The 25281-nt window shown below is 44.6% G+C and overlaps 1 pseudogene; it reads right to left on the minus strand.

Annotated features, from left to right (window-relative positions):
• Nucleotides 1-5496: 5496 nt before the first annotated feature.
• Nucleotides 5497-23694, minus strand: LOC147021154 (uncharacterized; annotated as a pseudogene).
• Nucleotides 23695-25281: the final 1587 nt, after the last annotated feature.

Consider the following 25281-nt stretch of genomic DNA (forward strand, 5'->3'; position numbering starts at 1 on the left):
CACCGTGACATCTTTATTGCCCACGAGCAATTGCTTGTATTGCGGACGTATTTGATGATGCCTTGCCCTGTTCAGCCTGCCTGTGAAACACTAAGGTGACAATTTATAGCTGAACCAGGATTCGAACCTAGGCTAGACAGTTTAGGCTGTGCATACCTCGAGGTTATCATGCCAGCCCCTCATGTTTTGGTCTGGATGTTAAATAGTCAGGAGCAGAAGCAAAGTCTCTGAATTGTATTCAGTTAATTATGTTGATATTAACAACAAAGGACTAAGAGGCACCAAAGATAAAAATAGGGTTTTCTTTGAGTTACTTATTGAGTTTTCAAATGAAGTAAAATTACGTTGTATTATATATTTCTTGGAAAATAGAAAAGTCAGAACACTCAATTATTATCGCAACAAAACATCATGAAAACTCATTTGCTGTTAAGAACTGCTGGCAGGCAGCAATGGCTGGAGAAAAACTCTTCAGGTTATGCAAAAAGAACGTTGATATGGAACCCACAGAAATGTTTGGCGGAAAACATTATGACAACATATCGAGAAATTTTTTTTTTAAATCAATAAACAAACAAAAATATCACTTCCAGTGAAAAATAAACACCCAAACAATCCACGTTGGTGATGATGTAATTAGTGACCAAAACTGGAAATGGAATTGTGCAGCACGCTGGGACCATCATGGCCTAATGCACGCTGGGACCATCATGGCCTAATGCACGCTGGGACCATCATGGCCTAATGCATGCTGGGACCATCATGGCCTAATGCACGCTGGGACCATCATGGCCTAATGCACGCTGGGACCATCATGGCCTAATGCACGCTGGGACCATCATGGCCTAATGCACGCTGGGACCATCATGGCCGAATGTACGCTGGGACCATCATGGCCTAATGCACGCTGGGACCATCATGGCCTAATGCACGCTGGGATCATCATGGCCTAATGCACGCTGGGACCATCATGGCCTAATGCACGCTGGGACCATCATGGCCGAATGCACGCTGGGACCATCATGGCCTAATGCACGCTGGGACCATCATGGCCTAATGCACGCTGGGATCATCATGGCCTAATGCACGCTGGGACCATCATGGCCTAATGCACGCTGGGACCATCATGGCCGAATGCACGCTGGGACCATCATGGCCTAATGCACGCTGGGACCATCATGGCCTAATGCACGCTGGGACCATCATGGCCTAATGCACGCTGGGACCGTCATGGCCTAATGCACGCTGGGACCGTCATGGCCTAATGCACGCTGGGACCGTCATGGCCTAATGCACGCTGGGACCGTCATGGCCTAATGCACGCTGGGACCGTCATGGCCTAATGCACGCTGGGATCATCATGGCCTAATGCACGCTGGGATCATCATGGCCTAATGCACGCTGGGATCATCATGGCCTAATGCACGCTGGGATCATCATGGCCTAATGCACGCTGGGACCATCATGGCCTAATGCACGCTGGGATCATCATGGCCTAATGCACGCTGGGACCATCATGGCCTAATGCACGCTGGGATCATCATGGCCTAATGCACGCTGGGACCATCATGGCCTAATGCACGCTGGGATCATCATGGCCTAATGCACGCTGGGACCATCATGGCCTAATGCACGCTGGGACCATCATGGCCTAATGCACGCTGGGATCATCATGGCTTAATGCACGCTGGGATCATCATGGCCTAATGCACGCTGGGATCATCATGGCCTAATGCACGCTGGGACCATCATGGCCTAATGCACGCTGGGATCATCATGGCCTAATGCACGCTGGGATCATCATGGCCTAATGCACGCTGGGATCATCATGGCCTAATGCACGCTGGGACCATCATGGCCTAATGCACGCTGAGACCATCATGGCCTAATGCACGCTGGGACCGTCATGGCCTAATGCACGCTGGGACCATCATGGCCTAATGCACGCTGGGATCATCATGGCCTAATGCACGCTGGGACCATCATGGCCTAATGCACGCTGGGATCATCATGGCCTAATGCACGCTGGGACCATCATGGCCTAATGCACGCTGGGATCATCATGGCCTAATGCACGCTGGGACCATCATGGCCTAATGCACGCTGGGATCATCATGGCCTAATGCACGGGACCATCATGGCCTAATGCATCATGGCCTAATTGCAATAAAAAAAACTTTTTGATACCAGAAGTGATGCCCTAACATGAACGATTTTTTTGACTGAAGTCATTTGGCTGAGTTGAGGGCATTGTCCTGTATTTTGAAACATGGATGAGAGACCTATCCTCAGCATGCAGCCGTTTCTACAGATGACCCGCAACTCATTTCCGGGCACTACATGCTGAAGTATAAGGACCCTTTAGATTTCAAGACAAAGCCACGTTGTCGTCATCATCATCATCATCATCATCATCATCATCATCATCATCATCATCATCATCATCTGCATCATCATCATCATCATCATCTGCATCATCATCTGCATCATCATCATCTGCATCATCATCTGCATCATCATCATCATCATCTGCATCATCATCATTCCTGCATCATCATCATTCTTGCATCTGCATCATCATCATTCTTGCATCTGCATCATCATCATCATTATCATCATCATCATCATCATCATTCCTGCATCATCATAATCATCATCATCTGCATCATCTGCATCATCATCATTCCTGCATCATCATTCCTGCATCATCATCATCATCATCATCATCATTCCTGCATCATCATCATCATTCCTGCATCATCATCATCATCATCATTCCTGCATCATCATCATCATCATCATCATCATTCCTGCATCATCATCATCATCATCATTCCTGCATCATCATCATCATCATCATCATCATCATCATCATCATCATCATCATCATCATCATCATCATTCCTGCATCGTAATTGGCATGAGCTGGTGGTATATGGATGCACATGAGGGGTTACAAAAGTATTCCCCCACTCACACACTTCCAGTTTCCTTTGTGTAGGTGTATAGGTAGTGGTGTTCTGGTATAAGCTGGTTGTGTGCTTGTAGGTGGGGTAAACATCACCACTGGCAGTTCGGAGGTTTTGAAAGCTTGTGGCACCTGGCAGACTGTGAATGGCAGTGCTCCCGCACCATCATCGATTCTCTGAATGGACTTATTGTGCTTGCATCAAGTATTGCGCTTCTCGGTGTTGTGTTTCCATCCATGTGAGTAAGCGATGCCTCTGGCCTTTGAAATTTGTTGCATAGGTAAAATGAGGTGTTCAGCTTTGTAGTTTCTGGACATTGGGCAACGGGAGCTTCTCCACTGGAAAGTCCTTGAAATGAAGTTCAAAGTTAAAGATGCACCAGGCTGCCTCATGTGCACAGATGTACCCCCTTAATCTCATCATCACCTCAGTTCCTTTCCAGAAATTCAGACCATGACCTTGTCAGGACGTTTTTGGATATACGTGTACAGGTATTTAACTGAATCCACAGAGCTGACTACTTCGACGTTCATGTGAGCCTTGAAGTGGATGAGGAGGTAATGGTTGGATGGAGCTACATTTTGATTGGTGATCCCAAAGCCGCTTATCTTCTGGATCTGGTAGTTCTGCACACACTGACTTGTCCACATCCTCGGGTGTCCTCAATTTGTCTTCTCTTGCCAATGGGAGAAAGATGTGGATGCATGGGAGCACACACTTCTGGTTTACCTTCGTGGTGAGACAGGCTTTCACCATGCCCAAAACCTGTTTGTTCAGGAGGTCGTCAAACAGGGCCTTTGACTTCAGGTGAAACATGCGCACAATGATGTCTGGACAATGATGCGGGTGTTGTCCTGAAAGAAGCAGTTGCTGAATTTCAGAGCCGTTAGGGTTGTGGTTGAATGTAATGAACAAATATGGCAGATGTGGACTGACAATGGACATTGCATCTTGAAACATACCATCTGGAGAGCCATTGACTGTTAGAAACAAGATTAACTTTGTCCCTGCTCTCACAGTATCCATGAGACCTATTTTTCTGCCTTGATCTCTTTGTGATGGCTTCTGGAGCACTGTAGCTTCCAATGCTGCATTCTGGCCCATTGGTCAGTCAAGTGCTGTTGAATGAGTTGACAATCATAGAGAGGAAGGTTCTTGTGAGTGTCTGTCATGGACTTGAAGATGGAACCGATAGAATTGATTTTGCTGTCAGCCACTTGGACTTGTTCACTTTTGGGTTTGCATGATCCAGGACATTGACAGTTAGATCCGTTCTCCAGCCGTTTGACCCTTCAGACGGGAGGACCATGCGGTGCTAAGGATCATATGATCTGTGGATTGCGTGTATCTGCTGCTTCTCTCCGCTACGTGTTTGATGAATCGCTACGTGAATCGACATTGATTGCGAGTCATTCCTATTTCTTAGAAAGAAGCGTTTTTTTTTTTCAGGGGAATTTTTTTCATCCCTTTTGGGCATGTTCCGGTTACCCATGGCCTGGTAATGTATTAATTGAAAAGGAACATGCCCCCCCTGGGGCATCACGTTTGCAATATAGCAGCAAAATCAGTCACTTGCAAACGAAACGCGTCCCAAGGAAGTGTCCCTTTTAAATGAATAGCAAGGCATTTAGAGTCGCCCAGTAAAGCATGCTGATTGCTTTGCTAACAGACCGGTAGGCAAGACATCAACTGATTTAGCTGTGACATGTTCAAAGGGTCCAGAAGTGCAGTTCGCCCCCATATGCTGCTTTCCCTTCAAAGGGTCTTTTGCCCCCGTATGCTGCTTTCCCTTCCACCACCCCTCCTCGCTCTCCCCTTCCTCACCCCCCCTTCACCACACAACTTCTCACTCCCCCTCCCTTCTCTCTCTTTTCCATCCTCCTCCTCACTCTCACCTCTCCACATCCTCACTCTTCTCTCTCTCTCCCTCCCTTCCTTGCTCCCCTCTCTCATTCTCTCCTCCTGCCCCACTCACTCCCCCTCCTTCCTATTTCTCCCCACCAGCCCCTCCGAGAGTGTGAGCCCGGAAGGTTTATTTGTGTAAAAAGCGCCGCAACTGTGGACCTCATGCTTTGATGGGGGCAATCCCCCAACATCATAAAAATTACTTGCTGCCAGGACTGGGCCATGGCCTGGTACCCCAAATCACTGGATTATTGACGCCATTACTGAAAATCCTATTTTCGTCAATATCTGCATTACAGTACATGGCATCATCACAAATATGGTGTCTGTACCCATGTTTTCACGGTCAATGATTCCAATTATAAAAGTTTCATTGTTGAAAAGCGTGTAGTTAATCATGTAGTAGTATATATGAATAATGATGCTGAATGAAAAAAAAAGCAAATGATGCGCATTTATTTGATATTAAACTGACATTTTAATAATACCAAGTCAATAAACAATGGGTTGGAGAATCCCTCAACCAACACTACCAAGCTACACTATCTAGAGGCATTTATACAGTCACTTTCCTTCCTCAGAAGAAAATGACACAATTCTAACAATATTGTTGTGCTGTGTTTTACATATCCTCATCATTCTCATCGCCGTCATCACCGTCATCACTCCATACATTGTCCGACTCTTCATCACCTGTGGACGTAGTTCCCATACTGTCTCCATCATCTGTTGATGCATGTGTAAGGGACTCTGGGAGTGAACTTCCTGGGTACCAATCCGGTTGCAAGCAGTTTCAAGTCAACTTCCATCCATAGTCTGTGGAACTCGCCTCACCCTTGGGATCAGTCTGATCAGCCCTCTTCCACATTCTTGCCTCATACTGTGTGTGCTCTTTTGGATTGTTTGTCAAGTGTATTGGTACATGGTGGAAGAGAAGCACAGTTTATCTGCTTTGTTCTGGCCAGGGGTTCCTTCTGAGTACCACCACTCATGCACACAAAAGCTTTGCATCTTACTTCATTGATGTTGGATGTTTTGAATCCGTACAGCAAGCAGACAAAGGAGGTGACACCTGGAATGTCTACTTCCTCTGTAGTGAGAGATCACAGTGCCATGACATGATTTTGTTCTGCCTCCAGCAGCTGGAAGGGCCTCACCTTTCCTTTTCTCAAGAAGCATGATGTGAAGTCACAACCAATCAGCGCATGAAAGCCTATTGGTGCTTCAGTGATCCCAGGTTGTTTCTCCTCAAGAATTGCAGCTAGCTTCGAGACATCAATGTACCTCCAGTGGATGCCAGATCCATAGTCTAGGATGATGCTAATCCCTTCTGACCTTTCAGAAAGCCCAAGAAGAGTGATGATGACGTCCGTATCGGTGGACCTTACCAGACTATTCCCATTGGAAATGCTGTTTGCATGAAAGTCATGAGGGTATCAACTTCTTCATGTCGACATTGGAGGTGATTTGGTTCTTCTATTTGCAGCAGTTCATCCTCGTTCTTCATCTCCATGCATGTACCACTATGTGAAACATACACAGTCTTTCTTCCAAGGATTGGTCCATATTTGAGTTTCTTCAATTCTTCCATGAGGAAGCGAGCAAACTCTTCTTTGAATGATCCATTTTTGAGCAACTCCGCATCACTCTGTCACTGGGCCGAGTCAGGCTCAGGAATGATGAATACTTTGGGAGTACCTGAACTATGCAGGTTATGCTCAACATCCTTGATGGATGGTGACTGATACTTGGCGATTCCGAGGAGGACCTGTTCTCCGTGACATGAACAAACCTTAACCAGAAGATCCCAAGCCATGGTTGCATATGTGGACTTGCTGTGTTGCATCACAGTTTCATGGAGGATGAGGCCACTATTTATCACTGTGTCTGTGATTGGGGGAAGGCTCGAGTTTGTGAGAACAGCTTCCTGTCTGCTTTCAAGTGTTTTTTTTTTTTTTGTGAGAGCTGCCTTGTCTGTCTTAAGAGGAGTCCCATCACTCTTGGCAAGAAAAAGAGGCGGTGACAGGATAGCGAAGAATGTAGTGTTGGTCAAGTGCATCGCTTGTCTTGGCGGCGACAGCTCACATTTGTCCAAAGACATCCCTCTGCCGCATTCACTTTCCGTACTGCTGTCTTAGACTGCTTTACATTATCTGCACCAAACTTAAACATCTTGGTTCTTGCCACTGGCTTCAGAAAGCGTGAACCATCGACCGAACATTCATCCTCAAACTGGGGTCGCAGTTTGCTCCCCCGTTCCAATTTCCCAAAAAGAAATTTCTTGGTCACCTCATTTTCTGCCTTTCCTGATGATATATTGACAAGATCAGCAGCAGCATCATTGGTGAATGGATTGCATGTGTGGTTCAGGGTAATGATGACTGAATTCATGTCAGCATTGTCAAACCTAAATCTCCATTTCCTCAGCTAACTACCTGGTTCCTCCCCTGATTGAAGATCCACCAGTTCGTAGAGCTCTGACAGGGCCATGCCACATTGGGTGAGGGTGATAGACCACCTCCTGAAAGCACTTTCCGAGTTTCTGAAAGCAGTGATGCCTCTCATGGGAGATGCAGCATGCCTGTTGATAGTCTGCTCCAAGCTCAAGTCAACTGGACTCCTGGCATAGGACTTATTTGTGCGGCGAATTGACATAGCACCAGTCTCCAGAATCTTACGAGCTTTGGGGTCCATCTGTCATAGTTTATGGAGAAAGAGGGAACCCCATCTAGCATAATTTGGGTGGTTCAAAGCAAAGAAGATGTTGATCAGACGTGAGAGGACACCTATGTATCCATCGACATCATTGGTGCACACGGCCCAATGCAGTTCTCGATACATCCTGTTGACGAGATTCACATTGATGGCCTAGTATACTGCTGTGCCTCCATATTGTCCAGCTACAACATCATGGAAGAAGCTCTCGTATTGCTTCATGAGATCCACGAATGAGCCATTCTCAACAACATCTTGGCAGTGCTCAATAGTGCTATCGCAGTCATACATCATTTATTTGGCAAGGGACTCATCTTCATCTTCTTGTCCATGTCCAAGGGACTCATCAATTTCCTCTTAATGACACCAGCGAGTGACCCCTCAGTCAAGATACCTGCTTCAGTGAGGAGGTATTCAACACCTGAATCGGCCAGAAAGGTGCCCACTGCTCCAAAATAGGCCAGCTCAAGAAGGAAGGTTCCAAGCAGTATGATGAGTCCATCAAAAGTAGGAGTTTGCAAAGCTTGAATTGAGTACGCCTTCAGGGCAACAGCAAGGTCATATGTGACGATGGCACACCTCTGGTTGGTCTCTTCTGCAACTCTGACTGAGGACACCATTGTTTCCTGCACCACATCGTTCCTCGTTGGGGGCTGGGAGATGGGGTCCATGTATGCAATCATAGTTTGGGGGAGTCCTTCTGTGTGAAGGACTGAAGAAGCCATATAAAGTCCAGACCCTTTTACTGGATCCTTTGTTCTTCCATCACTCGAATAGATGGAGTCGGCTTGAATTGGGCCCGTTTGAGAGATGTTAGAAAGGGTGGAAGCACCCTCTAGTTCTCATCATAGCGTCTCCTCATCCGGCCAATCAGTGTCTCTACTGGGCGAGCAGGTGGTGCGTCTGGTAATGTCTCTGATTGAAGCTGATTCTGGTAACATATCCCCACCGTTTAATGCAGAGTGTTCTTACAATCTGGTGTCTCCGTGTTTACATCGTAGTTATCCCAAGCGAATGCTGCAATATATATATATATATATATATATATATATATATATATATATATATATATATATATATATATATATATTGGTGATATGATTGCTATGTGTTACCTGTTCCATAGTGACTGCACAGATTAAGGCCAGCAGGGATTTCACGTTCACCATCAGAGCATGTGTCGGTGATATCAGTATCAAGCCGCTTCAATTCATCAGAGCTGATACAATGGCCAAGGCGGTTCAGGATGGTCAGCGATGATTTCAATCCGGTCAATGTTCGCAGCTCCAGCCCAAGTGATTGATGCTTCCAAGGATGAACTGCTCCCCTGGTACAGTTGAACACAGCATCCGATACACTGGCCACTGCTTTTCTTTCAATTGCATCCCTGGCGTGTGCCAATCCTGGTTGCATGCCACCGGCGAGGGTACGGAAGAACAGGAGCATCAGATGGGGGATGTTGGGGGCATGCTCCTTCAAAGTGTGAACCGGAGTGGGTGACGGGATATTTGATGAGGAAATTGCAAGAATTTATTTGTCCAATTCCATGGCAGCATATCTGATTTCTTCAGTCTGTCATTGGACTCATTCAGCAAAGCAAATGCTTCTGCAGACGTCATTGAGGAGGGTAAGACAACATTTCCAGATTTATTTGCTTGTTTGTCTATGAGGATGTCTTTAAATTGATCCTTCACCTTAGACGTGAGACTTTAGACAGTGTACTTGTTAATCTCATCCTGGGTTCTTCCAAGAGCAAGAAATTCTTCTTTGTACAAACTTAAATGAACGGTCACCAACATGGGTTTCTTCTTCTTGATGAGTTAATTGTCAATTAAGAGTGACAATGTTTGGAAGGCTTGACCATGCTTCTTCAGATTGGATGTTTGCTTTTCCTCATCATCATCCTGCCTTACATAATCTCACCGACTTTGCCTAATTCGCAATCACATCTTGTCCAAGTCCGAGGATCCTGGAAACACACTTTTTTTTTTTGCAGCATGGACAATTTTGCAGACCATCTATTGTCAGACATTGTCTCAGGGGTTCATTGTCAGACATTCCACAAAAAAAAGGCATTCCTGTTCAAGAACACCTCTCCTGTTGGTCGAAAGATGATCACTACTTGAACGAGTCACCTTGCGGAGTGGTTCAGACAGTTCTTTGTCAGCTGATGATCGTCCTTAAACAGCACACAAACGACTGAGACATTTTGAGTGATAATATTTGCTTTCTGGTCGCTCAGTCTTCCTGATCTCTTCTGACGTGCTGAAGAACTGAACATTTTGAAGCGTCATTCGACGTTTAGCAGCATTCTTTGCCATTTCCCATAATCTCTGGAATTGAAAGACTTCAAGCCAGGTATCTCCTCTTCTGTCTCCTTACAAGTGATGAAAATTTAGTTGTCATTCACCATGATCTGCAATCATGAAAAGGAGGAAACGGTGAAAGAGAAACCATTACTCATAGAAAAGCCAACACCAATATGTACATTTATGGGTGAACTATACATTTTCGAGCATTAAATATGTATTTTTTCATAATCATTGACCATGAAAACATGGGTTTAGACACCTTATTTGTGATGATACCACGTACTGTTCTGCAGATATTGACGAAAATAGGATTTTCAGTAATGGCGTCAATAATCAAGTGATTTTGGGAACAAAGCCATGGCCCAGACCCAGCAGCAGTTTAGTTTTATCTTGTTGGGGGAGTGCCCCATCAAAGCATGAGGTCCACAGATGTGGCACTTTTTACAGTGCTTTTGGGTCCCTCCCCCCCCCTCTCTTCTTATTCCCATCAGCAAAGCGACTTTGTCATTAAAAGTTTTTTTTCGCACAATGTATCTACAATGGTACTTTTTTTATTGTTTCGGAACATTTGCTAAATACGTAAGGAAATCCAGCGATGACACTCCACACCCAAACTACTACAATGGGATAGTGTGTTGCGGCCATACACCCGAAACGATGAGATTTTCTGAACCAAAATGCACAAATTAAAATAACAAGCTCAAATGAGCTAAGATCCTCGTCCTCTTAATGATGACGTCATAAAAACGAATATGACGTCATTGCGATGTATCAGGTTTGCGATAAATATTGTCTGTGCTAATGCTCGGCTTGATTCCCGCAAACAAAATTCAAACAGCTTGCCTAGTTTCGGAGATAATGGTATAGGCGATTTCCGTTAGCGGCGATATTATGACGTCAACTTTTTTTCATCTAGGAAGAATTTCCAAAATCGGAGATGGTTACTGCCTGTGCGTGGGCTTTCTGCATATACGTGGCAAGTTTCACGAAGATCCGATGAAAACTCTGGGTTGTGAAACCAAAAAAATGTCAAAAAATAGGAATGACGTCATAAAAATTGATATGACGTCATAGTGATGTATCATATGTGCGGTAATTCATCTCTGCTAATGCCCCGTTCGATTCCCGCAAACATAATTCAAAAAGCTTGCCAAGTTTCGGAGATAATTTTTTTAGGCGATTTCCATTAGCGGAGATATTTTGACGTCATAACTTTTTTTTCGAGGAGGAATTTTCATAATCGGAGGTGATTACTGTCTGCGCGGGGAATTTTTACATATATATATATATGCCAAGTTTCAGGAAGTTTCGATGAAAACTGTAGGCTGTGAAACAAAAAAGTCCGCAAGAACAACAACGTGAGTAAGACTTGGAGATCCTCCACGAGGACATAAATATTATAAGAAACAAGAGGACCGGGCATGTTTCATCTTCTGGTCCATCATGCTTCCATTGGAATTGAACGGAACGGAAACCATGGCTTTTAATCGTTATTCGAATAGTGGATAACAGATAACAGTGGATAAACAGAATGAATATTCACCACTCGAAGCGAACACAAAACGAATATTATGCAACTCGTCCACGTTTTTCCCGTTGTGTGTGTCGGCTACTGTGTAGTACGTGCTTTTTAATCTGGCAGCTTAATGTCTGACATTTCCAGCGATGACGCTCCATAATAAGAGAGTTCATCATTTGACTGTGTGTTCGATGTTAATGTGTTCCACTCCTTTATGTGCAGCTTTGGTGCTGAATACTGAACGAGGTTGGGGTTATTCGGTTGGCTGTCTCCCTTCCTTCCACAGCATCCATCCCTCAACCTTCCTTTGTGAACAGTTATGATCTCGAGCTGTCTTTGGCTTAGAATACACCATTGTGTTTGGGTAAAGTTCCAATTTAGATATATGGACAATAGACATTATTTTGATGAAAAGGCATCCAGTAATCACTGCTTGTGCAGCCTCGACACAAATCCACCAAATACCCATCCCCCCCCCCAAAACCCTCTCTCTCGACACCCTACCTCCTCTGCCCCCAAACTCCCTTGAATAGCTTTGGATATTGTTTCCTCTCCATAACCAGCTATTGTTCGTCTGCATGGTGTGTCAACCACCAAATGATGATGAATCGACCAACTATGAACCACCAATTTCATCGTTTTCTTGCCCGTCTGCAGCGAATTTTGAGTTTGCCGGGGTCTGGCTCACCAATAACCAGTCACGTCTGACTCAGCACTGAAATATTTTTGAATCTGTGAATCTGACCCAATCTGTAAACTTCCCAACCCATGTCTTCACTCATGCCAAATCCTCTCTCCTGTACCTGGCAATGACCAACTTTCTTTCCGACCTCTCCTGTTCCTCCAGGTCAGGTCAGGTATGGGAGCATGCACCAGAGCAGCGCGTCGCTGCATCCACTTTCCGCCGGTACTCCACTGGCTTGCGTCTGGCCATCCCCCAGGCAGATGCTTGGCCCATCCCAAACTCCTTGAGATGCTGATCAACCTGCTGCAACCACGAGGCACGTGGTCGGCCCATTGGCCCCTGCTGGCCACCTGAAGTGTGTGCTTGCACTCCATCTCCTCCCTCACCACAAATGGCTTCACTGCAGACACTACTTGAGACAAGTCAGAATGTTCGAGGCTCCAGTGTCTTATGGCAGCATCTTGGGTCCAATTCTGTTCCTCATCTACCAAAATAACCTCTAGGATGCCTTCAAAACCACCATATTCTTCTTAGAACATGATTTACCATGGTCCCAAAAGGTGGTACCCAATCTCAAAGACAGACTGGAAGCAACTGCTTTCCTCTCTGCTGACAAGGTAGTTAATTCAATGCTGCTCTGACACTTGAAACACATCATTTCAATCCAGACGAAGCTCATTGACCTTACCATGTCTCTCTGGAAGGATTGTCTAATAAATACACTTATTAACTTCCATCATCAGCCACTTGAAGGAAGTAAAGTCCTTCAAACTGCAAGCCTCACCTTGAGGTCCAACCTCTCGTAAAGAAGCCAAATTAACTTGTTGTTGGCTTAGTGGCTTGGGCAACTCGCCGAGGATCTTAGAGTCTTGAGTTCAAGCTCCCATTGTTCCTGAAATAACATCAGGTGGGGTTGACTCAACCGGTCATCCTTCTGAGGTTGGTGAAATGCATACAAATCTACTGGTAGCAAGGCACAGCATCAGTGGCACAGCTGTGCTTCCAAGAAATGATAGCTACCCAGGAGGCAAGCTGTCAAATGCAAGAACAGAACGGACAAAATATTAAAGGTAAGTGGAAGGAATTCTTCAGATTTTTCTTTCCCGCTCTCTCTTTGACCTGGGTTGCCATTGAATCAAGCAGTCAGTAGGCTGAAAGACTGATTCAGATCTCTCCTCCCAATGGACACCCTCTCCCCACAACCTCTATCCCTTACATCTCCCAAACACCTTTTCCTCTCCTCCCACATTCCTGTTCCCACCATTTTCTGTCACCCTCCCTTCATATTCTCAACTTCAGCTTTCTTTTTCACCCCCATCCCTCATGCAATGTGTCTGCAAATAAAGATATGGCTCCCATTTTTGAGAAACATATCTGGGTTACAACTGCACGTCCTTTGTTTGCATTTAAAATAGACAGGAATTTAGGTCAGGTATTTAGGTCAGATATTTGGGTCGAACTTCATTCGTCCCTTGATAAGTTCCGCCCCAAGCCGGCCTCTTGATTTGGTGCATATGTTTCTGCAATGATAACACTCATCATTTGCACACTTTGTGGCACAATTATGTGTAATGACAAAGCAGCGAAATGCCAAGTGGTATCAAAAACCTCTTAAAGTTAGATATATATATTTTTTTTTTACATGAGTGTGTTACGGTAATTTCATCAGTCTGCATGTACAATTTGTGTTGATGCCACAAATGGCTGAATGCGACATCAGAGTGTGATTTGTTTCTTTTACTGAGATGGTTAATAGTACTCGGTTCCATCGTTAATTTGGCTTTGTGCAATTTTACAATATTGTTCACGAAACGTTTTCTGAGAATGGGGACAGGAGGTTGAAGGGAGGGTGGTTCATCCATTTACAAGAAAAAAAAAAACGGAAAAAAAGACATTGATAACAACAAGGGCACTTGGTGGGGCACGTACCTCCGCCCCGCAATGCCTGATCCACGAGAGCATATCGGGCTCAATCAATGCATGTTTCAATTAATATCCTGCTATATATCGGTTTTGACAATATCTATACATCTTTTTGAGCTGTCCTGCACACAGACAAACAAACGGACAGACAGGGGTGAAAACACAACCTCTTTCCACCTTCGGTGATGGAGGTAAAAATGTCAAAACAGAGGGATGAAATCTCAAAAAAAACAAACAACCAAACAAGGTATGAATGTCACCACATTATGATTCCACAATATGACACCACAATCTTATTATGGTTGAGCATCACCACATGTTTCGTTCGGGGGCGAGGGAGGGTTGTTCATTAAATAACTATGTTCCTTGTAGACAAAGTCCATAACTATGTTCCTTGTAGACAAAGTCCATAACTATGTTCCTTGCACACAAAGTCCATAACTATGTTCCTTGTAGACAAAGTCCATAACTATGTTCCTTGTAGACAAAGTCCATAACTATGTTCCTTGTAGACAAAGTCCAAAACTATGTTCCTTGTAGACAAAGTCCATAACTATGTTCCTTGTAGACAAAGTCCATAACTATGTTCCTTGTAGACAAAGTCCATAACTATGTTCCTTGTAGACAAAGTCCAAAACTATGTTCCTTGTAGACAAAGTCCATAACTATGTTCCTTGCACACAAAGTCCATAACTATGTTCCTTGTAGACAAAGTCCATAACTATGTTCCTTGTAGACAAAGTCCATAACTATGTTCCTTGTAGACAAAGTCCATAACTATGTTCCTTGTAGACAAAGTCCATAACTATGTTCCTTGTAGACAAAGTCCATAACTATGTTCCTTGTAGACAAAGTCCATAACTATGTTCCTTGTAGACAAAGTCCATAACTATGTTCCTTGTAGACAAAGTCCAAAACTATGTTCCTTGTAGACAAAGTCCATAACTATGTTCCTTGCACACAAAGTCCATAACTATGTTCCTTGTAGACAAAGTCCATAACTATGTTCCTTGTAGACAAAGTCCATAACTATGTTCCTTGTAGACAAAGTCCATAACTATGTTCCTTGTAGACAAAGTCCATAACAATGTTCCTTGAAGACAAAGTCCATAACTATGTTCCTTGTAGACAAAGTCCATAACTATGTTCCTTGTAGACAAAGTCCATAACTATGTTCCTTGTAGACAAAGTCCATAACTATGTTCCTTGCACACAAAGTCCATAACTATGTTCCTTGTAGACAAAGTCCATAACTATGTTCCTTGTAGACAAAGTCCATAACTATGTTCCTTGTAGACAAAGTCCATAACTATGTTCCTTGTAGACAAAGTCCAAAACTATGTTCCTTGTAGACAAAGTCCATAACTATGTTCCTTGCACACAAAGTCCATAACTATGTTCCTTGTAGACAAAGTCCATAACTATGTTCCTTGCACACAAAGTCCATAACTATGTTCCTTGTAGACAAAGTCCATAACTATGTTCCTTGTAGACAAAGTCCATAACTATGTTCCTTGCACACAAAGTCCATAACTATGTTCCTTGTAGACAAAGTCCATAACTATGTTCCTTGTAGACAAAGTCCATAACTATGTTCCTTGTAGACAAAGTCCATAACTATGTTCCTTGTAGACAAAGTCCATAACTATGTTCCTTGTAGACAAAGTCCATAACTATGTTCCTTGTAGACAAAGTCCATAACTATGTTCCTTGTAGACAAAGTCCATAACTATGTTCCTTGTAGACAAAGTCCATAACTATGTTCCTTGTAGACAAAGTCCATAACTATGTTCCTTGTAGACAAAGTCCATAACTATGTTCCTTGTAGACAAAGTCCATAACTATGTTCCTTGTAGACAAAGTCCATAACTATGTTCCTTGTAGACAAAGTCCATAACTATGTTCCTTGTAGACAAAGTCCATAACTATGTTCCTTGTAGACAAAGTCCATAACTATGTTCCTTGTAGACAAAGTCCAAAACTATGTTCCTTGTAGACAAAGTCCATAACTATGTTCCTTGCACACAAAGTCCATAACTATGTTCCTTGTAGACAAAGTCCATAACTATGTTCCTTGTAGACAAAGTCCATAACTATGTTCCTTGTAGACAAAGTCCATAACTATGTTCCTTGTAGACAAAGTCCATAACAATGTTCCTTGAAGACAAAGTCCATAACTATGTTCCTTGTAGACAAAGTCCATAACTATGTTCCTTGTAGACAAAGTCCATAACAATGTTCCTTGAAGACAAAGTCCATAACTATGTTCCTTGCAGAAGCCATAGCAACATTCCTTCCAGACAGAGTCCATAACGATGTTCCTTCCAGACAGAGTCCACAACTCTGTTCCTTACAGACAGAGTCCACAACTCTGTTCCTTACAGACAGAGTCCACAACTCTGTTCCTTACAGACAGAGTCCACAACTCTGTTCCTTACAGACAGAGTCCACAACTCTGTTCCTTACGAGACAGAGTCCACAACTCTGTTCCTTACGAGACAGAGTCCACAACTCTGTTCCTTACGAGACAGAGTCCACAACTCTGTTCCTTACGAGACAGAGTCCACAACTCTGTTCCTTACGAGACAGAGTCCACAACTCTGTTCCTTACGAGACAGAGTCCACAACTCTGTTCCTTACGAGACAGAGTCCACAACTCTGTTCCTTACGAGACAGAGTCCACAACTCTGTTCCTTACGAGACAGAGTCCACAACTCTGTTCCTTATGAGACAGAGTCCACAACTCTGTTCCTTACGAGACAGAGTCCACAACTCTGTTCCTTACGAGACAGAGTCCACAACTCTGTTCCTTACGAGACAGAGTCCACAACCCTGTTCCTTACGAGACAGAGTCCACAACCCTGTTCCTTACGAGACAGAGTCCGCAACCCTGTTCCTTACGAGACAGAGTCCGCAACCCTGTTCCTTACGAGACAGAGTCCGCAACCCTGTTCCTTACGAGACAGAGTCCGCAACCCTGTTCCTTACGAGACAGAGTCCGCAACCCTGTTCCTTACGAGACAGAGTCCGCAACCCTGTTCCTTACGAGACAGAGTCCGCAACCCTGTCCCTTACGAGACAGAGTCCGCAACCCTGTCCCTTACGAGACAGAGTCCGCAACCCTGTCCCTTACGAGACAGAGTCCGCAACCCTGTCCCTTACGAGACAGAGTCCGCAACCCTGTCCCTTACGAGACAGAGTCCGCAACCCTGTCCCTTACAGACAGAGTCCGCAACTCTGTCCCTTACAGACAGAGTCCGCAACTCTGTTCCTTACAGACAGAGTCCGCAACTCTGTTCCTTACAGACAGAGTCCGCAACTCTGTTCCTTACAGACAGAGTCCGCAACTCTGTTCCTTACAGACAGAGTCCGCAACTCTGTTCCTTACAGACAGAGTCCGCAACTCTGTTCCTTACAGACAGAGTCCGCAACTCTGTTCCTTACAGACAGAGTCCACAACCCTGTTCCTTACGAGACAGAGTCCGCAACCCTGTTCCTTACGAGACAGAGTCCGCAACCCTGTTCCTTACGAGACAGAGTCCGCAACCCTGTCCCTTACGAGACAGAGTCCGCAACCCTGTCCCTTACGAGACAGAGTCCGCAACCCTGTCCCTTCGAGACAGAGTCCGCAACCCTGTCCCTTACGAGACAGAGTCCGCAACCCTGTCCCTTACGAGACAGAGTCCGCAACCCTGTCCCTTACGAGACAGAGTCCGCAACCCTGTCCCTTACGAGACAGAGTCCGCAACCCTGTCCCTTACAGACAGAGTCCGCAACTCTGTCCCTTACAGACAGAGTCCGCAACTCTGTTCCTTACAGACAGAGTCCGCAACTCTGTTCCTTACAGACAGAGTCCGCAACTCTGTTCCTTACAGACAGAGTCCGCAACTCTGTTCCTTACAGACAGAGTCCGCAACTCTGTTCCTTACAGACAGAGTCCGCAACTCTGTTCCTTACAGACAGAGTCCGCAGCTCTGTTCCTTACAGACAGAGTCCGCAGCTCTGTTCCTTACAGACAGAGTCCGCAGCTCTGTTCCTTACAGACAGAGTCCGCAGCTCTGTTCCTTACAGACAGAGTCCGCAGCTCTGTTCCTTACAGACAGAGTCCGCAGCTCTGTTCCTTACAGACAGAGTCCGCAGCTCTGTTCCTTACAGACAGAGTCCGCAACTCTGTTCCTTACAGACAGAGTCCGCAGCTCTGTTCCTTGCAGACAGAGTCCGCAGCTCTGTTCCTTGCAGGCAGAGTCCGTATCTATGTTCTTTGTGGACAAAGTCCATAACTGTGTTCCTGACAGAATCCATAGCAATATTCCTTACAGATTCCTTGTTTTTCCTTGTACAATATTTGCGTTTGGTTTTTTTTATTTCCTTTTGCACAATGATTCCTGGAAATAAAGAGGAACAAAATGTCAAATGTCACTCTCTCTCACTCTCTCTCTCCTTATAGGCGTGAGGCTCATGAAAGAGCAAGATTCCTGCATTATTCCCCAAATGCCTCTCCCTTCCATCACCTTCACCCCCCTCCCCATCTCATACTCTTCAATTCCTCTTCCTTTCTCTCTTTCCCTCCCCCCAATCCACCCCAACCATAAATCCTCCTCTTTCTTCTTCCATCCTCTTCCAACTGCCTCATGCATAACTGATTGACATTGAAGGAGTGCATTTTATCTGAACAAGTGGCCTCAGGTGGCATCAGACATGGAGTGAAGAATAACACACTTTCACACACTGATCCTCACATTGAATGGAATGGTCCAAATGTCGTCACATTTACATCACAGCTCCACACTATTTATTCCTTTATGTTCCTCTCATGTGGAACATGCGGTACTCGAGGGTGCACAGATGTAGGCGTACGTGCATAATAGCAGATCATGATGTATGCATCCTCTAATGCAGCCTGGAGAAGATCATGGACATGCTCAAGCGTACTTCCGGCTCAGTTAGGTCTAATGTCTTTGTCACTTGCAAACGGCATGAACTATCCTGTTCTCTGGCACCAGTATAAAAGTCATGATAATCCTCATCGGCATTGTGCCATGAATATTTGGTTGAGTTCAGGAAGGGTTACACATCTCCGAGGCTTTGAGGAGGGGGGAGGAAATTGAACAGACTTGGTGATTTTCACGTTTTGTGCCTTGTGGTCGTTACTTCGTAACCCGAGTCATATCTCAAAGGAAGAACACTGATCTATGAATAGCTCTCGGAATGTATTATTTCAGGCCAGGTTTTGGTTCAGGAGTGCCAGCCAGAGTGACCACTATATTCATTATGTTGGGTAGTCGATCCAGTCGGAAAAAAAAATTTTTTAAATAAAAAATTTGAAATTTGTTCTACCCTTATCAGTATTTCCGTCGATATGTTGGGTAGTCTATCCAGTCGAAATTTTTTTTTTTTAAATATAAAAATTTGAAATTTGTTCTACCTTTATCAGTATTTCCGTCGATATGTTGGGTCGTCTATCCAGTCGAAAATTTTTTTTTTTTTAAATAATAAAAAAATTTGAAATTTGTTCTGCCCTTATCAGTATTTCCGTCGATATGTTGGGTAGTCTATCCAGTCGAAAAAAAATTCTTTTTTTAAATAATAAAAAAAAATTGAAATTTGTTCTACTCTTATCAGTATTTCCGTCGATATGTTGGGGAGTCTATCCAGTCGGAAAAAATAAAAATTTGAAATTTGTTCTTTGCTTATTATCAGTTTTTCCGTCGATATGTTTGTCTGTCTGTCTGTCCCTCTGTTTGGTCCTGTGCTCCGTTAATACAATGGCGATTTCGATGAAACTGGGTTCGTAGGTTCATACCATGACCTCGTTGTGTGCAAATGAGAACCGTTGCTATGGACACCACTGTTGCCTAGCAACGGGACCTTGAAATTTTTGAAAAATCATTAAAAAATTTTTGTTTCCGAAAATCTAAAATCGGGCCACAAGCAACTGTGAGCAGTACATTCAGCCATATTGTCAAAAATTTCCAGCCGGATCCTATGAAACTGTCGGAGAAGATAGACATTGAATGAACCCTGGTCGAAAACAATAAAAAAACGAAGTTCGTTATATCTCAGAGACTATGAGTCAGATATACATGAAACTGGTATGGTACGTTCATGGTATGTCCTAGTTATGTGTGAGAAAGAACCGTTGCTATGGACCCCTCTGTTGCCTAGCAACGGCCGAAAAACCTCTAAATGTGGGGATATTTTAACGAAAAAACAATCTGCAGCATTAACCCTTGAAGCTAGAATCATGAATTTTCTTGTGTTTAATCCTCAGGTCATTCCCCATCGAACGGGCCCATCACTTCAGGTTCTATTGGGTAGTCGACTATCCATGTCCGCCTACCGGCTTGTCTGTTGGGTAGTCGATCTCGTCGAAAAGAAAAAAAATTTCCCCCAATTTTTTTTTTGAGATTTGTTCTACCTTTATTATCAGCATTTAAAATGGCGATTTCAGTTAATACAATGGCGATTTCAATGAAACTTGGTTTGTAGGTTCATACCATGACCTAGTTCTGTGCAAATGATAACCGTTGCTATGGACACCACCATTGCCTAGCAAAGGGACTTTTAAATTTTTTGTCTGTCTGTTGGGTAGTCGATCTCGTCTAAAAATTTTTGAGATTTGTACTAGATTTGAGATGTCCGCCTACCGGCTTGTCTGTGTGTCTGTCTGTCTGTCTGTGTCTGTCTGTCCAGAGCATAACTCCGTGGACTTTGATCCGGTCTTGATGAAACTTGGTTATGTGTTCGATATCAATGTCTAGTTGTGTTTTCCTGGATGAGGGCATGCTACGCCCATTGTGGGTGGAGCCACGCCCCAAAAATAGCCATTTTTAGGGGGTAGTTGGATTAAAAATCTATATTCTCCGAAGGAATTGACTGAATGCAATGGGTTCTTCGGTATTTGAATAGCAAAATCAATTATCTAAAACTTGTCATTGTCCGATTTTTCATTTTCGTCCCAAGGTCAAGGTCACAAGGTCAAAAACTTAGAAAATTGAGAATTTTGACATAAAATCATACGACCGCCCAAACTTTGAGAGCTAGGACGACAATATTTTTTATGCATAATCTTGAGGTCATTCCCCACCTCAAGTCTTGAAACCATTTTGCTCCATCTCGAACACCTTGCCCGTGGCACCCCCTTCAAGTTTGTTTTTACGCTGATTTCATCAAAGTATGGATAATAATAATCCGAGGAGTGCGAAATGCCATATAGCCTCAATGACGTTAAATTGTTCCTGGAATGTTCCGGAGGAAGTTTTGCACCAAAGGTCATATTCCTTGACCTTTGACCTTTAAAGGCCACAAAGGTCAAATTTTCAAAGTTGTGGTAATCGAACCGGGTTTTCGACCTTCTTCGGCGAACTAACTCCAATAAGCTAAAGCACGTATCCTGTTTCCTTATTTTAATGTCCACAACATTGTTTTGGGACCTTTAAAGGTTGTGCAAAGGTTAAATTTTGAAAGTCGTTGAACAAAACCGGGTTTTCGACATTTTGCAGCTAATAACCTGTCACTCGTACCACATCATGTTGATCATTTTTATAACTTGGTCAAACATTATCACATTGTCTCATCCTTGACTTCTGAAACAATCTACATCGTCAAATACCGCTCGTGAACCATCGTCGTCTTCAGACTTTAAATCTTCCCTTTTTTTGTTTTCATCACTGGACGTTTGTTCTGCACGCACAGAGCTCGGTTGACTTGATACTCGCGAAAGCTTGAGAAATTATGGGTGACACAGAGGAGCTGATTCAGCCAGGGAACCATTGTGTGGTCCATAAGCACGTGGCATGTCCGGATGCAGAAGCTTGTGGGATTTGAGCTGAGGTCGTGCGGGGGACAATTGCCACAGCACTTGTTGGCTGCACCATGGCAGAGTGAATGAGCGTTCAGCGACAGCAGCATTGAAGCTGAATCTTCTTACGGCTGAAACAGCTGCATCAATACCGTTGTGAGGCCTAATCATGCAAGTCCCAGTGAAGAGCGGCGGTTGCTGAGAATGGCGGATGCCTCGGCAATGGAAATTTGAGGATGGTTGTGGGTTCTAAACACAATACCATAGATTAGCTTTCGCCCTTCTGAAGAGGTTATTCAACATAACCACAAATACTGCACCAGACTTGTGCCAAACTGCACTTGGAGGTGGTACCCGTCTGTGTACAGGCCTTCATCACCGATTACAAATGACAAAAAGCCTGGTGGTGGCTTTGTGGTTTGGGTGGCTGGCTTGTGGTCTTAGGGTCATGAATTCGAGCCCTGTTGGCCGCTGAGTTAACACCAGGTGGGGTTAACTCAGCCTGTCATCTTTTTGAGGTTGGCGAAATGCACACCACTCTACTGGTGGAGGGGCACAGCATCAGCAGCACAACTGCACCCCATCAAAATGATAGCTACCGTATGGAAGACGAGGAAGAAGAAGGAGAAGATAATTGACAACAGATTTTGGAAGAGTTGCAAGAAAAAGTCCATGACATATCATCAGGGATATGGTTTATTATGAGACATTGCAATTCCGAGAAATGGTGTTGCTCCAACAAATGAGGCAAAGAGATGACATCGTTGAAATGTTTGCCTTTATGAAGGGCAATAAAATGTATACTTTAAAGAAAGTTTTTCACTCTGAAACTGCTCAAACCATGATTTGAGGAAAGGCCTGTTACCAAGAAAGAACGTTACAAGAGGAGTGATCAGTGATGAATGGCTGCGACAAGCTGCCCAATTTTGAGGTCAGTAGTGGAACAGTGTACACCATAACAATAAACACCGCAGGTGCAAAGGTGACGTCACAACATCGTTTAAGAGCTTCCTTCCACACCCATCATTAGAAGTCACAGGTTGGTGCCGATAAGCATGAAGGATTTCTGGATTCTGCAAGCTTCTGGAAAGTGATTTTGTGCTCGGTGAATTACTATGTGGCTTACTCAGTTTACTCAGTGAATTACTCGGTGAATTACTATAAATAAATGTATGTATATATATATATATATATATATATATATATATATATATATATATATATATATATATTGTTGTGGTTCTGTAAAACCACATGCCTCGAAGGCAATGGCACCCAACATACAGTGATCCCCAGGCAGTTATTTCACTAGTCTTCATGCAGTTAGACCTTCCCATCATGTTTAGTGGGTTAACAGGACGAAGTGTGATGCGTTGGTCTAATAGCTAGGTCTATTAACTATATCTCTATCTTCTATTCTGATTTATATTCCAACCCTTTCTTTTTAGCCATGGTACAAGTCAAGCAAGCAGGCAAACACACCACGATATGAATAACAAACACACCACGATATGAATAACAAACACACCACGATATGAATAACAAACACACCACGCAGCTTCCCGTGGGAGAATCAACAAAAGAACAAACACTGTACAGCACACACACACACATGGCGCGCCATTATTTCATTCAAATCTGTGCGTCAATTTCCAACGGCATCTCACCTTGCTCACCCCTCGCTCACCAAAAATTCACCACTTCGACAACCGACACCTCCCGCACACGGGAAAAATATTCCCGTACCTCCTCATATGTCTGCAGCGATACAATTTTCCACTAAACAGAGGCATGCTGCACGGCTCAGAGTACTCGGACCACATGATGTGGGGACGATCAACGGACGTTAGTAGCACCAACCGCATCTCGCCGGGGGTGTCCCGGGTGGGCATGCGGGATTGATACAACCCTTGTCCAGTTGCCAGAGCACAGCAGGATGGGCGGCGGGGGGGGGGAGGGGTCACGGGAAGAGCAACCTGGGAATTCGGTATGGAGCTCCAGGCCATGTTATGCCGGATGTGCGAATGAGCGTTTCCAGCCCCGGGAGCCTGGCGGGGCATGGCTGGGGCCGCTGGGGCCTAAAAGAAAAGTGGGATTCATGTCACAGCACATTGGTTCAGGTCGTCACCCCAACCTTCGCCCGGGGCTTATAAAAGGCAGATTGCGGAGCCGCTAGCTCTCTTCTTCACCTCTCTGCTTCGCCCTCTTCTTCACTGCTCCTCGTTGCCTCTGCCCGTCACTGGCTCTTCATTCGCGGTTGGTGTAAGACTGAGACGTGCTTATTCTGGAGGACCAGTGCGGACGCATATTGCCACAAGCCCGGGCAAAGTGACTAAGCCGGAGATAACGCGCTAACTCTCAAGGTGGGAACGCTCAAGCGGAGCGTCCCATGGAGGTACATGCTATCCTCACATACCTATGTTCGACAAGGTTAGGGATCTGTCGCCTCACGCATTTTCTCTACTCTCTCTGTTTCCTCCTCTTTATTTCATCCCCTTTGGACACACAAAAGAGCATCATTACTGACTCCCAATCACAGTTTCCTCTGGCACAACACCGCACCCCCCATATTGCACTACACCAGCACACCTCCCACTCCCACACCTTAGACACCAGTATTTCTCCCTCCTACCTCCCCAAAAGCGTATTGGGTTGCGTTGGTCGGCCGACCACGCCAGGTATTGTGAGGCCGTTTATCCTCATCTGCTCTCTTTCTTTCTGCCAATCTAATCTTCCTCGGGTTTGCATGTGTGTGGATGTGATGGCACCTGTGTTAGCAGAATTTAAGATTGTAGAAGTGATAACTGGATAAGTCTGCACTGTGTCTGCTTTTGTAAATTGCTTGCCCTTTTGTCGCACCCCACAAATTCCTTGCTATCCCTGCTGTATGTACAAATAAACCCAAATTACTGGGCCACATTCCTTTCCTCGCTTGATTGTAAATAAATGCTTTGTGTAGAAATGTTCCCAGCTCGTTTTCGTCTTTTCCTTCATTGGTCCAGCATGGTTCGTATCCGAGCCGAGCTGGGACGTTATCCCCCAACAATCTGTTTTCTAGCCGGTAGTCCTTGGGCAGTTACACTCGGCTGCATCTGATCTGGTAAGTTGATCTGGTTTGAACAAGGTGTACCGAGGGCATGTCCCCTGGTAATTAGATCACGTGACCAGTTGGTAAACGGTATTTATTAGACGGAGGACCCCAAGTCACGTGGTCAAGTTATAGGCGTTCACGGTCGATTAGTGACTCACCGCGTCACAAAGTTATTCGTATGCGACGGCCTGCGATTCCGGAGAGTATGGTGGGAACCCAAGGTAGCTTACCCCCTTGTGGTTTTCTCGCCACCGACACCCGGGTGTGCATCAACATACAGTATACCAAGGATGGCTGTCCATTCATCCATTAGCTGTTACGCTGATTTGCTGTGTGAGGCTAGGTGCAATGTGATTGGCTC

The sequence above is a fragment of the Eptatretus burgeri genome, chromosome 8 (genome assembly GCF_056783735.1).
Source record: "Eptatretus burgeri isolate ZD-2024b chromosome 8, Ebu_testis_v1, whole genome shotgun sequence".
In the NCBI taxonomy this organism is placed as follows: domain Eukaryota; kingdom Metazoa; phylum Chordata; class Myxini; order Myxiniformes; family Myxinidae; genus Eptatretus; species Eptatretus burgeri.